General features: G+C 41.4%; 1 protein-coding gene across 2 annotated transcripts in view; it reads right to left on the reverse strand.

The window, feature by feature from the left end:
* The window catches only part of CORO1C (coronin 1C), a 78888-nt gene that overhangs the window by 29130 nt on the left and 36736 nt on the right, over nucleotides 1–13022 (reverse strand). The window lies entirely within an intron of this gene.

Consider the following 13022-nt stretch of genomic DNA (forward strand, 5'->3'; position numbering starts at 1 on the left):
GCACTGTGAGCAAGCAAGTGACGGTAATACAAAGAAAAGCTTTCACCAGTGCTCAGGGGCTGAAGGACATAGGATGTGCCAAGGTCTCTGCTGTCTTCAATCAACAGAAATGCCAGCTGGGCCTTCTAATTTACCACTATAGCACTCAGGCACTACCCAGATCCACATCTCATTAAGAACACAACTTTTAAGATTGGTCATAGCAACCATCACAATGTGCTCATGTTACACACTTGAACCTAACAAGCCAATGTGGCTTATTGGACCAATCCCGTGTTAACTAAGACAAATGCTCTTACAACAACAGGTACATAAAAGCTAGCTCCTTTTTAAAAGGTTAGTGCCAGTCCTTTCTGAGGTCCTTCTACATGTGCTAAACACAGGTGGACAGAAAGGGATCACCACAGTGTAAACCAACCTCTCCTGTTATGGCCAAGTGTCACAACACAGGAGCAGGCTTTTTGGAAAATGTTTAAGATCAGTAAATTTGGATTTCTTCACTGACTATGGAAATCTCCAGGGAAGCAGTGTGCTAAAGCAGAGATCACAGGCTCAGAGTCAGAGAGAGATGGGTTCAAACCCAGGCTCTCTTGGTTAAATAGCATATGATCTCAGACAAGTAATTTCTCTAAGCTTCAGCTCATCACCTGTGAAATGAGTAATAATAATACTTACCTAGGAGGAGTACCATGAAGAGGAAATGAGAAATGAGGTAAATCATAGCCCAGCATTACAATGATCTATATAACATCTATAAAAAAATTATAGTACTAGAATACAGTAAACACTCAATGAAAAACTGGCACTTATTACTAGTTTTTCCTGCATAACTTATTAACTTACTCCATCATTAAGAGTTACAAATGTGTTATCTGTGCAATTTGGGCCAGACACTGAGCTGAGTGTTGGAGACAGAGGTAAGCAGGGAGGCCTGGCCTGGCCGAGCGTGGAGTCCATCTAGAGCTCTGGTTACAGCGCAGCACGAGATGCGCGGCAGCAGGAGGCCCGGAGGCAGGGACGCAGGAGGACGCTCAACCAGAGGTGTCGGCTTAGACACCTTAGTCTCTGGGAGGGTTTTCTGCGGAGAAAGCTGAGTTCTCAGCTGAGGGGTGAAGATGGACCAGACTACAGACCTGAAGCCTGGGTTTTTTCACACACTGCCCCTTTCTCTTGCAAAACTAATTCAACCCAGAGTGTGGGTGTCCTGAATCAGTATTATAGAGAACCTGGGTCATATATGAGAAGCCACGTGGGTCACTGACGGGCCACAGAGCAGCAAAGTCAGGGACCAGGTGCCAGGGCTGGGGTGTGGCACTGCCTTTTTCTCCCTGAGGCCCTGGCCAGGCCTCAGTTCCTCACCTGTAAAACGAGAACCCTCGAGTTCTTTCTTCCAGAACTGATGTGAGAACTGACTGACACAATCAAGGGAAAGCACGCGGTACTGTCCCAGCAATGCTGCCAGAATTCAACTGCTGGAACCCACTCTATCAACATCCCTGACCATACCCTTCCATAAAGAAGGAACTGTCACCAAGCACCTCAGCCAGGAGTTTTCAACCTGACTCTCCCTGTGAGTGCTCCTCCCCGGAGCTCCTGCCCCAGGTAACAGTCTACTGCTCAAGGTGCTGGCGGTGAACTCACTTGTGTTTGTTTCCTAATATTATTATCGTTATATTATGCACTATTATCATTATTTAAACTATATAGTAGTTACTCTCTTGAATGTGTGATATTTTGTAATTTAAAACATTCTGAGACATGAACCCCACGGTGGGATCTGATACACACTGCAGCAGGCATTGCAGAAGGAGGGGGTGCAGGAAAGGCAAGACCTGAGGAGATGCACGCGGAGGATTTTTCCGGTTTAACTGAAGGTGAAGTCTTCAGATTGAAGAGGCACAAGTCCCAAGGAGAACAACTGAAAACAAACCCACATTTATTCACATCCTAGTGCAATTCCAAAACACCGAAAACAAAGACAAAATCTCAAACAAAAGCAGCCAGAGAGAAGAGACAAATTACTTGGAGAGAGCGTGACCAGGTCAACTGTGGGCAGACTTCTCAAAAGCAAGTACAGAAACAAAGATGTGGGGAAAATATCTTGGAAATGCTAAGAAAAACAACCACCTGTGCATTCTATACCCAGATAAACTGTCATTCAAAAGTGATGGATGGCCAAAAAAATGGGACATTTTAAACAAAAAGATACTGAAAACTTAGCATTTAAAGACTCTTATGGAAAGAATTAAGTTCTTGGACTTATTTCAAAGATAATTTCAAAGAATTAATTTCAAGGGCTTATTTCAGGAAATAAAAGTTAACCAAAAGAAAGAGCTGGGATCCCAAATCAAGCAGTGAGCAAAAAAACTGGTAAATGTGATCAGTGTAAATGAGCACTGACTGTATAGAACAGCAGTAATTATGAGTAACTGCAACAGAGGTAAGACAAGGCACATATTAACATCGTTTCCAAACACACATTAAATATTTATTTTTAACATAACCAATTAGGATACCACAAAATAAATCTCAAAAAATACAAAGGAATCAATATCCTAAAGTGCATGTTCTGAGTACAATGCAATACAATTAAAAATTAACAGAAAAATATAAACCAAAAATCTCCAATGCATCTGAATTACTCAATAATTCACATAGAAAATCAAAACTGGCCAATAGCCAATAGAAAAAGGTTAAAAAAAGAAAAGTGAAAGTGTAAGAAAAAGGTTAAAACTGGTCAGTAAATACATGCCATATCAAAACTTGTGGAATATAGCTAAAACAAATCTTAAAATTCCAGAAAAAATAAGCCATCTCCTAGAAAATATGTGATGTATCAAAAGTTTTTCAATAAACAGGAAACCTAGACAGACCCAGAACCCTAAAAGAACCAGCACTGTAAACTCCATATATCACTGCCCACTCAAAACCAATCAGTCAGTAAACTCCAAACGTAACAGACCTGGATGGCTGTACAGATGAGTTTTATCCAACCAACATTCCCAGAGAACAGAAAATCAAGGCACACTGCTGAACCCATAACCTAAGGAATGTACCACCTGACATGAAGGAAACCTACAGGACATAAATATTGATGCAAATATCCCTCAAAATGGGGGAAAAATGTAAACTAAATTCAGCAGTGTAGGTTGTTCACAAAAAACATAAGTAAAAAGATATGTTGCAGAATGGGAGATTTAATATTTACATCTGTATTTGTACACTATTATATGCATGTATACATAAAATGTGTATCTGACAAAATCAACAACACTTTAATAGAATAAGGGGCAAATGACAGGAACAAGGATCCACAGGGAAGGAAGCCTGAAAAGCCAACAGATGTATGGAAAGCACTGCATTTCACTGGTAATCAGGGGACTGCAAATTAAAATAAGGTAACAAAGCCCAGGCCCAGACGGCTTCACAGGTGAATTCTACCAACAATTTAGAGAAGAGCTAACACCTATCCTACTCAAACTCTTCCAGAAAATTGCAGAGGAAGGTAAACTTCCAAACTCATTCTATGAGGCCACCATCAACCTAATACCAAAACCAGACAAAGATGCCACAAAAAAAGAAAACTACAGGCCAATATCACTGATGAACATAGATGCAAAAATCCTTAACAAAATTCTAGCAATCAGAATCCAACAACACATTAAAAAGATCATACAGTGCTCGCTTCGGCAGCACATATACTAAAATTGGAACGATACAGAGAAGATTAGCATGGCCCCTGCGCAAGGATGACACGCAAATTCGTGAAGCGTTCCATATTTTTCAGCCATCTGGAGGAGGCCTGTTAAACTCTTGAATGTGGCCAGCTTTTGTCCTTAACTTCAGTTAAAATAAAGTGATGTTATTTCTCGCAGGGTGAAAAAATAAATAAATAAATAAATAAATAAAAATAAAAAGATCATACACCATGACCAAGTGGGCTTTATCCCAGGGATGCAAGGATTCTTCAATATCCGCAAATCAATCAATGTAATTCACCACATTAACAAATTGAAAAATAAAAGCCATATGATTATCTCAATAGATGCAGGGAAAGCCTTTGACAAAATTCAACATCCATTTATGATAAAAACTCTCCAGAAAGCAGGAATAGAAGGAACATACCTCAACATAATAAAAGCTATATATGACAAACCCACAGCAAACATTATCCTCAATGGTGAAAAATTGAAAGCATTTCCCTTAAAGTCAGGAACAAGACAAGAGTGCCCACTTTCACCACTACTATTCAACATAGCTCTGGAAGTTTTGGCCACAGCAATCAGAGCAGAAAAAGAAATAAAAGGAATCCAAATTGGAAAAGAAGAAGTAAAACTCTCACTGTTTGCAGACGACATGATCATCTACATAGAAAATCCTAAAGACTCCACCAGAAAATTACTAGAGCTAATCAATGAATATAGTAAAGTTGCAGGATATAAAAATCAACACACAGAAATCCCTTGCATTCTTATACACTAATAATGAGAAAGTAGAAAAAGAAATTAAGGAAACAATTCCATTCACCATTGCAACGAAAAGAATAAAATACTTAGGAATATATCTACCTAAAGAAACTAAAGATCTATATATAGAAAACTATAAAACATGGATGGAAGAAATCAAAGATGACATAATAGATGGAGAAATATACCATGTTCATGGATCGGAAGAATCAATACAGTGAAAATGAGTATACTACCCAAAGCAATCTACAGATTCAATGCAATCCCTATCAAGCTATCAGCGATATTTTTCACAGAGCTAGAACAAATAATTTCACAATTTGTATGGAAATACAAAAAACCTCGAAGAGCCAAAGCAATCTTGAGAAAGAAGAATGGAACTGGAGGAATCAACCTGCCTGACTTCAGGCTCTGCTACAAAGTCACAGTCATCAAGACAGTATGGTACTAGCACAAAGACAGAACTATAGATCAATGGAACAAAATAGAAAGCCCAGAGATAAATCCACACACCTATGGACACCGTATCTTCGACAAAGGAGGCAAGAATATACAATGGATTAAAGACAACCTCTTTAACAAGTGGTGCTGGGAAAACTGGTCAACCACTTATAAAAAAAATGAAACTAGAACACTTTCTAACACCATTCACAAAAAATAAACTCAAAATGGATTAAAGATCTAAACGTAAGACCAGAAACTATAAAACTCCTAGAGGAGAACATAGGCAAAACACTCTCCAACATAAGTCACAGCAGGATCCTCTATGATCCACCTCCCAGAATACTGGAAATAAAAGCAAAAATAAACAAATGGGATCTAATTAAAATTAAAAGCTTCTGCATAACAAAGGAAACTATAAGCAAGGTGAAAAGACAGCCTTCGGAATGGGAGAAAATAATAGCAAATGAAGCAACTGACAAACAACTAATCTCAAAAATATACAAACAACTTATGCAGCTCAATTCCAGAAAAATAAATGACCCAATCAAAAAATGGGCCAAAGGACTAAATAGATATCTCTCCAAAGAAGACATACGGATGGCTAACAAACACATGAAAAGATGCTCAACATCACTCATTATCAGAGAAATGCAAATCAAGACCACAATGAGGTACCATTTCACACCAGTCAGAATGGCTGCGATCCAAAAGTCTACAAGCAATAAATGCTGCAGAGGGTGTGGAGAAAAGGGAACCCTCTTACACTGTTGGTGGGAATGCAAACTAGTACAGCCACTATCGAGAACAGTGTGGAGATTCCTTAGAAAACTGGAAATAGAACTGCCTTATGACCCAGCAATCCCACTGCTGGACATACACACTGAGGAAACCAGAATTAAAAGAGACACGTGTACCCCAATGTTCATCGCAGCACTGTTTATAATAGCCAGGACATGGAAGCAACCTAGATGTCCATCAGCAGACGAATGGATAAGAAAGCTGTGGTACATATACACAATGGAGTATTACTCAGCCATTAAAAAGAATACATTTGAATCAGTTCTAATGAGGTGGATGAAACTGGAGCTGATTATACAGAGTGAAGTAAGCCAGAAAGAAAAACACCAATACAGTATACTAACACATATTTATGGAATTTAGAAAGATGGTAATGATAACCCTGTATGCAAGACAGCAAAAGAGACACAGATGTATAGAACAGACTTTTGGACTCTGTGGAAGAGGGAGAGGGTGGGATGATTTGGGAGAATGGCATTAAAACATGTATACTATCATGTAAGAAATTAATCACCAGTCTAGGTTCGATACAGGATACAGGATGCTTGGGGCTGGTGTACTGGGATGACCCAGAGAGATGATATGGGGAGGGTGGTGGGAGGGGGGTTTAGGACTGGGAACTCAGGTACACATGGCGGATTCATGTCAATGTATGGCAAAACCAATACAGTATTATAAAGTAAAAAAAAAAAAGTTTAAGTCACCTAGTAGAGTGATTGATATGTAGTGAATCACCATTAAATAAAATTGATAATATTAAAATAAAATAAAATAAGGTAATAATATTTGACCCCTATTAAAACTGGCAAGAATTTAGAAATCTAAATACAAGTGCTAGCAAAGATGTTGGGAAAGGGGAACTCATAAAAACTGCACCCAGGAGAGTAACCTGCTGCAATTCCTTTGAGAGCAGCCTGGAAACAACTGGAGTGGAAGATGCCCACCCCTCAGCAATACCACTTCTACATGGTCTGTCCCATATTTCGCACAAGAAGGGTATTCATGGCAGCACTGTTGGAAACAGTGAAAAAAGCAGAAGCAATTTAACTGTCCTTTGGTATAAGAATAAGTAAGCATCACTTACATAAAAGTTTAACATATAGAAAATAATAGTCTGTGTTATAGGTATATGTACATGGCAACCCACTCCAGTGTTCTTGCCTGGAGAATCCCAGGGACGGGGGAGCCTGGTGGGCTGCCATCTATGGGGTCGCAGAGAGTCAGACACGACTGAAGTGACGCAGCAGCGGCAGCAGCAGTACATGTAATAAAAGTACAAACTTATGATACACAGCAACTTCGAGAAGATGATTCCTCTGGGGAAGAAAAAAAGATGAAAAGGGGAATGGTGTTTTAGCTACATCTGTTATGCTTTACTGTTTTTCAAAAACAGAGATGAAACAAACATGGCAAAATTTTAACATCTGTTTAATCTCGTGGGTGAGCACAGGAGTGTTCTATTATGTATGACTTGTTTCCTAGTTTTAAAAATAATTAAAATATAATAAAGTTGAGAAACACACTAATGCACTGTTATTAATTTACATTTAAAAAAAATGTTTAACTTTAGAAAATTTTTCTACCTGAATTGTTTTATTTGATCTCAGGGTGTCTGCATTCGGGGGCTCTCCCTAGCAAACCACTTGTGGCATTCTTAATGGTAGAGGACAGTCACTAAGCTCTCAAAAGCTAAGGACACCAAATATTTTTTTTCAATCTGGGCTAAGAAGAGCTTTTTCTTAGGTATACAGCAATCTTGAGGGGAATCTGGGAGTACATTAATGCTGTGCTGTGCGTGCTCAATTGCTCAGTCCTATCCAACTCTTTGCAACCCCATGAACTGTAGCCCACCAGGCTCCTCTGTCCATGGGGATTCTCCAGGCAAGAATACTAGAGTGGGTTGCCATGCCCTTCTCCAGGGGATCTTCCTGATCCAGGGACTGAACCCAGATCTACATTGCAGGCTAACTCTTTACTGGCTGAGCCACCAGGGAACTAATTGTTCTTATATACTCAGAAGCTTACTAAATGACTTTTCTTTTTTAGGTTAAAATTACACAACCCTGGCCAAAAGTTAATAAGGTACCTGAGAACAGTAAGAAGTAAGAAGCATTTCTGCATTCTCAACTCAGCTCCAACAAGTCTACAGCATAAAAGTACTAAAGGACCCAACATTTTCACAGGGACTTGGATGTCATTTAAAGGACAAGTGCCACTTATTTCCCTCTTTTCTATTAAAAAAATCAGTAATAAAAATCACTAGTGCTTTCAGAAGACTTACATTACATGCTAAGAACTGTATGAAGATCTTTTATCTGCATTATCACAACTACCTGCATGATACAGCAACTCTATTATTCCCATTTTCTAGATAAAAAAATAGCAACAGAGAAAGCCAAGAAGCACAGATCGAAAATATCACTGACAATCCTACAAGGTTTCTACAGGGAAAGACAATTTCCACTTTGCCATGAGGTTGTGAAAAAGGCATGAGTAAAGTGGAAATTATTGGGAGCTGGTCATCAGAAACCCAAAGTTAATCAAAAATGATACCCTGCAAACAGCTGCTTCCTCTGGTTATAACATCGCCCTAAATCCTTATAACAAATAAAGCAGGGAAAGTCACATCCTTCTGCAGCACGGCAGGAAGGGAATAGACTCAATGTCTGGTAGTGATAAAGGAACACGAGGCTGAACGTGTGAGAAACACTGCTGTTTTCAATGTGCACTGATGGTTTCACACGCAGGATGCTCTCCAAACACAGTCAAGCATCAGCCCTTGATTCCAAGGGCTTGCACATCCAAATAGTTTCTTACCCGCAATAAAATCAAACCCAAAGCACAACAACATATTTCACCCATGAGTATGTATCTTTAAAGGGCGGAGCTGGGCAATTACAAACTGCTGAGAGCTCAAGTCCCTGGAAACTGAAGGAAACTATACAATAACGGCCTTATATGGTAAAGATGAGGGCATATCATTTAACAAAGTCCTTCTGCGCCTGGACCTAATGAGAATGCACTTCTCATTCATAATCATGATACATCCTCATTTATCATCCAGTGAATAAACTGAGGAATCCATGTCTAATTCTAGATTGTGAAGGGCCATTCAGAAAGACATGACTACAAGTCATGGTGACAACATGGCTTACCTGCACATCTAAGCAGCAAATTTAAATGAATGCAGAGGATGGAAGGAAGACTGACAAGAACTTAATAACTGCTTTTAAAGTATCGTCTCTGGCTAAACAGCGATTTAAGAACTACTCATCAATTTACCAAGGCTTATATATAGAATAATTTCATTTCCTAACAAATCAGTCCACTGTTTCATTAAGGATGCGTCACCTCAGTTACATCATCTAGAATATTACTACTTTGCTAGCATGGAATTCAAAGCTTAGCTGAGACTAGCCAGTCAGATATAAATTTCCTGCTTTGAATAATTGTTTAAATATACTGATTATTTACTAGTTATCCCCATCACATGCCATAGAACAACTTCTATTGTACCTCTCCAGCTAAAACTCCAAGTGATGAGAATTACTAGCAAGTCAACTCAAGTGGAGAAAATGACCAACACCAAGGTTCCCAAAGGCTCTGGCTCAGACCCCATGCCTACACTTGTGGGACGTATCAGTGAAACAGGTCAGAGCACTGGCTTACAGACTATTATTACCTAAAGGACTCAGCGGCCTGCCGGAGACCCAGCAATATGAGTCCCGGGTAAATGGCTCTCCAAAGTGCGTTTGCGGCTGGCACCAGGGACAGCTGGGACAGCAGTTTCCACGTGGTGGCCCAGGCTGAGGCTGACGGTTCCGACAGGTTCCAGCCAGCACTCCTGGTAGCTGAGAACCACCAGGACACTGGCGCTGTCATTTACTCTGGGTTTGGGAAAAGTCCTCAAATATTTCAAAGTGGCTACAAGCCTCAGCACAGCTCCTGGAGACTGCTGCTTCAATAAACCCACAGAGTTTGGGAACACTTTCCTCCCATAGGCCTTCCTGTCTCTTTTGGGGGGGGTGGTGAACAATCAAAATTTAAGCATTAGTAAATATATCTTTGTAAAACTGCTCTAGGAAGGAATGCAATTTTAAATAAGTTGGCAAAAACATTCCTCCTTAGGCATAGCAAGTTCCACATAACTCTTCAAAATATTTCTAATTGCAAACGTATTTCCCATTAGCTTGAATAGGAAACCACAACTGCTTCCACTTACATCTAACAGTGTGTCTTACTTATGTGTCATAGAGTGGAGTGTTAGTCGCTCAGTCATGTCCAACTCTTTGCAACCCCACGGTCTGTAGCCTGCCAGGCTCCTCCGTTCGTGGGATTCCCCAGGCAAGAGTACCGGAATGGATCGCCATTCCTTTCTCCAGAGGATCTTCCTGACCTTACCTGTCATATCTCCTTTCAAAAAAGAATCCATGTTTAGGAAGTGCACTCATCACCTTCATTGAAGACACTACCATGCAATCAAAGCACTTCTGATACATACGAAACAGACACATACAGAAGTCTTGTCACAGACGCTTCTATAAAGGAGTTCCACTCTGGGAGGTATTTTCAAGGAAGCTAATGGTGTATTTTACAGGTGCAGACATTTCACCCTCCCAAAGTCTCAAAATACAACTCTGGAACGCTTCCATAAGACCGTTGCATTAATCATTTAGGATGACTTTCTTCATTTAAGACAGACCGCCTGACATGGTAACTGCTTTCAATCCACACATTAGCTTGCTCAATATTAAATTGAAGATGCTACCAAACTGGTGCCAAGGAGGCTCAATCTAATAATTACTGGTTACTTCTAAAAGCGACCTTCGGGAAAAGCCACACAACACTTTACCTGGCAGGCTTATTCTTTCTCACAACCAACATGTTTCTGTAAAGTTTAAAAAACAAAACAAAACAAAACTCCCATGGTGTCAAAAAGTGACACATGTTAGTTCCATCATTCAAATCAGATATTCCCACTTAAGATGCTGAGGGTATTCCACACACTATGTCCTAGTCTACACTCTGGATTCAGTCAGACATGCAAGCTGTTCCGGGTGGGTTCTGCCTGCTTCCTCGGCAGTCTCCCTCAGTCAGTCCAGTACAGGCAGCTCCCAGGACTTCCCTCCAAACTTCTCATCTGCAGTCTTCTTATAATTCGGCCATTTTATAATTCATTATGATAATCTGAGTTTATTATCTGGACTGGTTACACCATTCTCAGATGTAAGGCCCAAACAGCTTCCCCCCATACCCTGGCTCAAGGAACAAAGATTTTTCCAAACTGTTCATCCCTACTTAATATTCATACAGGTTTTCATTTTAGGGAAAAATGCTGATCAAAATCACTTGACGTGTCCAAAGTTCAGTAACTATCATACTGTTGATACATCAGAAGATCTTTTCAGAGGCACGGATCGTCTCTCACCACCAGCCTTGGAATAATTCCCTCAAAACTCATTCTCTGCAAGGAGAATGGTAAGTCAAACATGTGCTTGGACGCAAATGAAAAGTTTGCAGAGCCTGGGCATAAGGCCTCCATTCACACTGTGCAGAGTTCAAAGGAGTCAAAAAAGGGTAACTATTGAAGTGGGTTTTTCTTCTTTTTTTCAACTTCCTTTTTCTTCAAGCAGTATTATTTATGTGGATATGCGTTCTATTGAAATCTCTTCAGGCCCTGCTCCTCCACAGGAAGGAGCTACAGTGACTGGTTGGGGTGGGGGTAGGGGCGGGGGGTGGTGCAGGGGAGAATGGTCCATGGGGCAAGGCTGGGCGCCTAGCAGCTGACTGGGAAGGCCAATGCACACCGCACAGGGCCTGCAGACAGGCGGTGACCAAGAGTGACAGCTCCTTCATGGCCCAGGAATGGAACATTCTGAGGAGGTTTTACCTTAAGGGAACCAGAAACGCTAACCTTAAGGTGGAGCTGAGAGGAGGGGCTCAGGAAGAGCACACACAGATTGGGTTACCGGGCGCTGGAAAGTAAGCCGGCCATCACAGCCGCCAGGCATGGTGTGGGGCCCTCACCTGCCTGTGAGCAAAAAGGAACAGTCTCTATGGGCACAAGTGAAAATGCCAAGCAAACCATTCTGGCACCGCATGTCCTCTTTAAAAACTGGGATGAAGAGAGAGGAGACCATCTTAAAAGTCCATGAAGAATCTGGGAGCAGTTACTGTAAAACTATGGCTATTTTATCATCCAAAAGCAGAAAGGTGGAAGAGCTGGCATGTCCTGGCTCAGCCACGCCTAAATATACGACAGCAAACGGAGAGGCCTATCTCTTAACTGCTCGATGTAACAGAAGATTCATAAAGCGAAACTCATCACTGCAGACAGATAATTCCATATGCCACCTCTGGTCTGAGAACAAAGAAAAACTAGGAACCCATGACGAAGCAGAAATGAGTCAAAACACAGTTCAGCTTGAAAGGAAAAGCTGGAGAGCAAAAGAGCCATCAATGTAAGAGCAACTACAGGAAACTAAAACAAAGTATTCAATATCCACTCAGAAAGGACAGGAACTGGTTGCCGAACCCCTGTCCTGAGTGTCATCTCCCTGACCCTGGGGGTTCCTCCCACAGGACCCTCCATGAATGAGGAAAAGCCCCAGAACCACCCCTTTCAATCCCAGCTCTGCACTGGTTTACCCACAGGCCTTAGAGCAGAAACCCATCCTTCCTTGAAGTGGGGATGAAAACCAGAAAAATATCACAGCTCTTTTTTTTCCTTTCTTTCTTTAGGCAAATGCTTTGGGCTGCATGGCCAAGGCAGCTGACATCTTGCAGTGGTTGTAAACAAGCAGGAGCACCAGAGCAGAGACCCAATTCAGTAGCCTGTATCATTTACTCCCGACTTACAGCTCAGCCAGAAAGGAAACCCAAGTCCCCGCTCCTCTGAGAAGGCCAACACGTGCTCATCACTGCCCTCCGGCTCAGCCTGGACTCAGCTCAGGCCCCACCCCCAGTCAGCGCAGAATTCAGCTTGGCGCGAGCAGAATGTCTACTACATATGGTTATAAAGACGCTTCTGGACAAGCAGGGATGGCAGGAATGTGTCTACGGCACCTGGGGTCTATTTTAGTAGCGTAATTGGTATGTAGAAACCTGCTCCTCACTGCGTGCCCGACGTGGGATCATCATCACGTTTATACACAGAGGCTTCTGCCAGCAGCACTGCCTGTGTGCTCAGCCCGGGCTCACAGGCTCCAGAAAACCAGGAAAGAGTTAAACGTTCTTTGCACTTGACTCAGTGGCTTCCCCTCACCACAGACTCCCAGATCCCACCATTCTCCAAGCCCGCTGCGCAGCCAATCA

The sequence above is a fragment of the Capra hircus genome, chromosome 17, assembly GCF_001704415.2.
Source record: "Capra hircus breed San Clemente chromosome 17, ASM170441v1, whole genome shotgun sequence".
NCBI classification, from domain to species: domain Eukaryota; kingdom Metazoa; phylum Chordata; class Mammalia; order Artiodactyla; family Bovidae; genus Capra; species Capra hircus.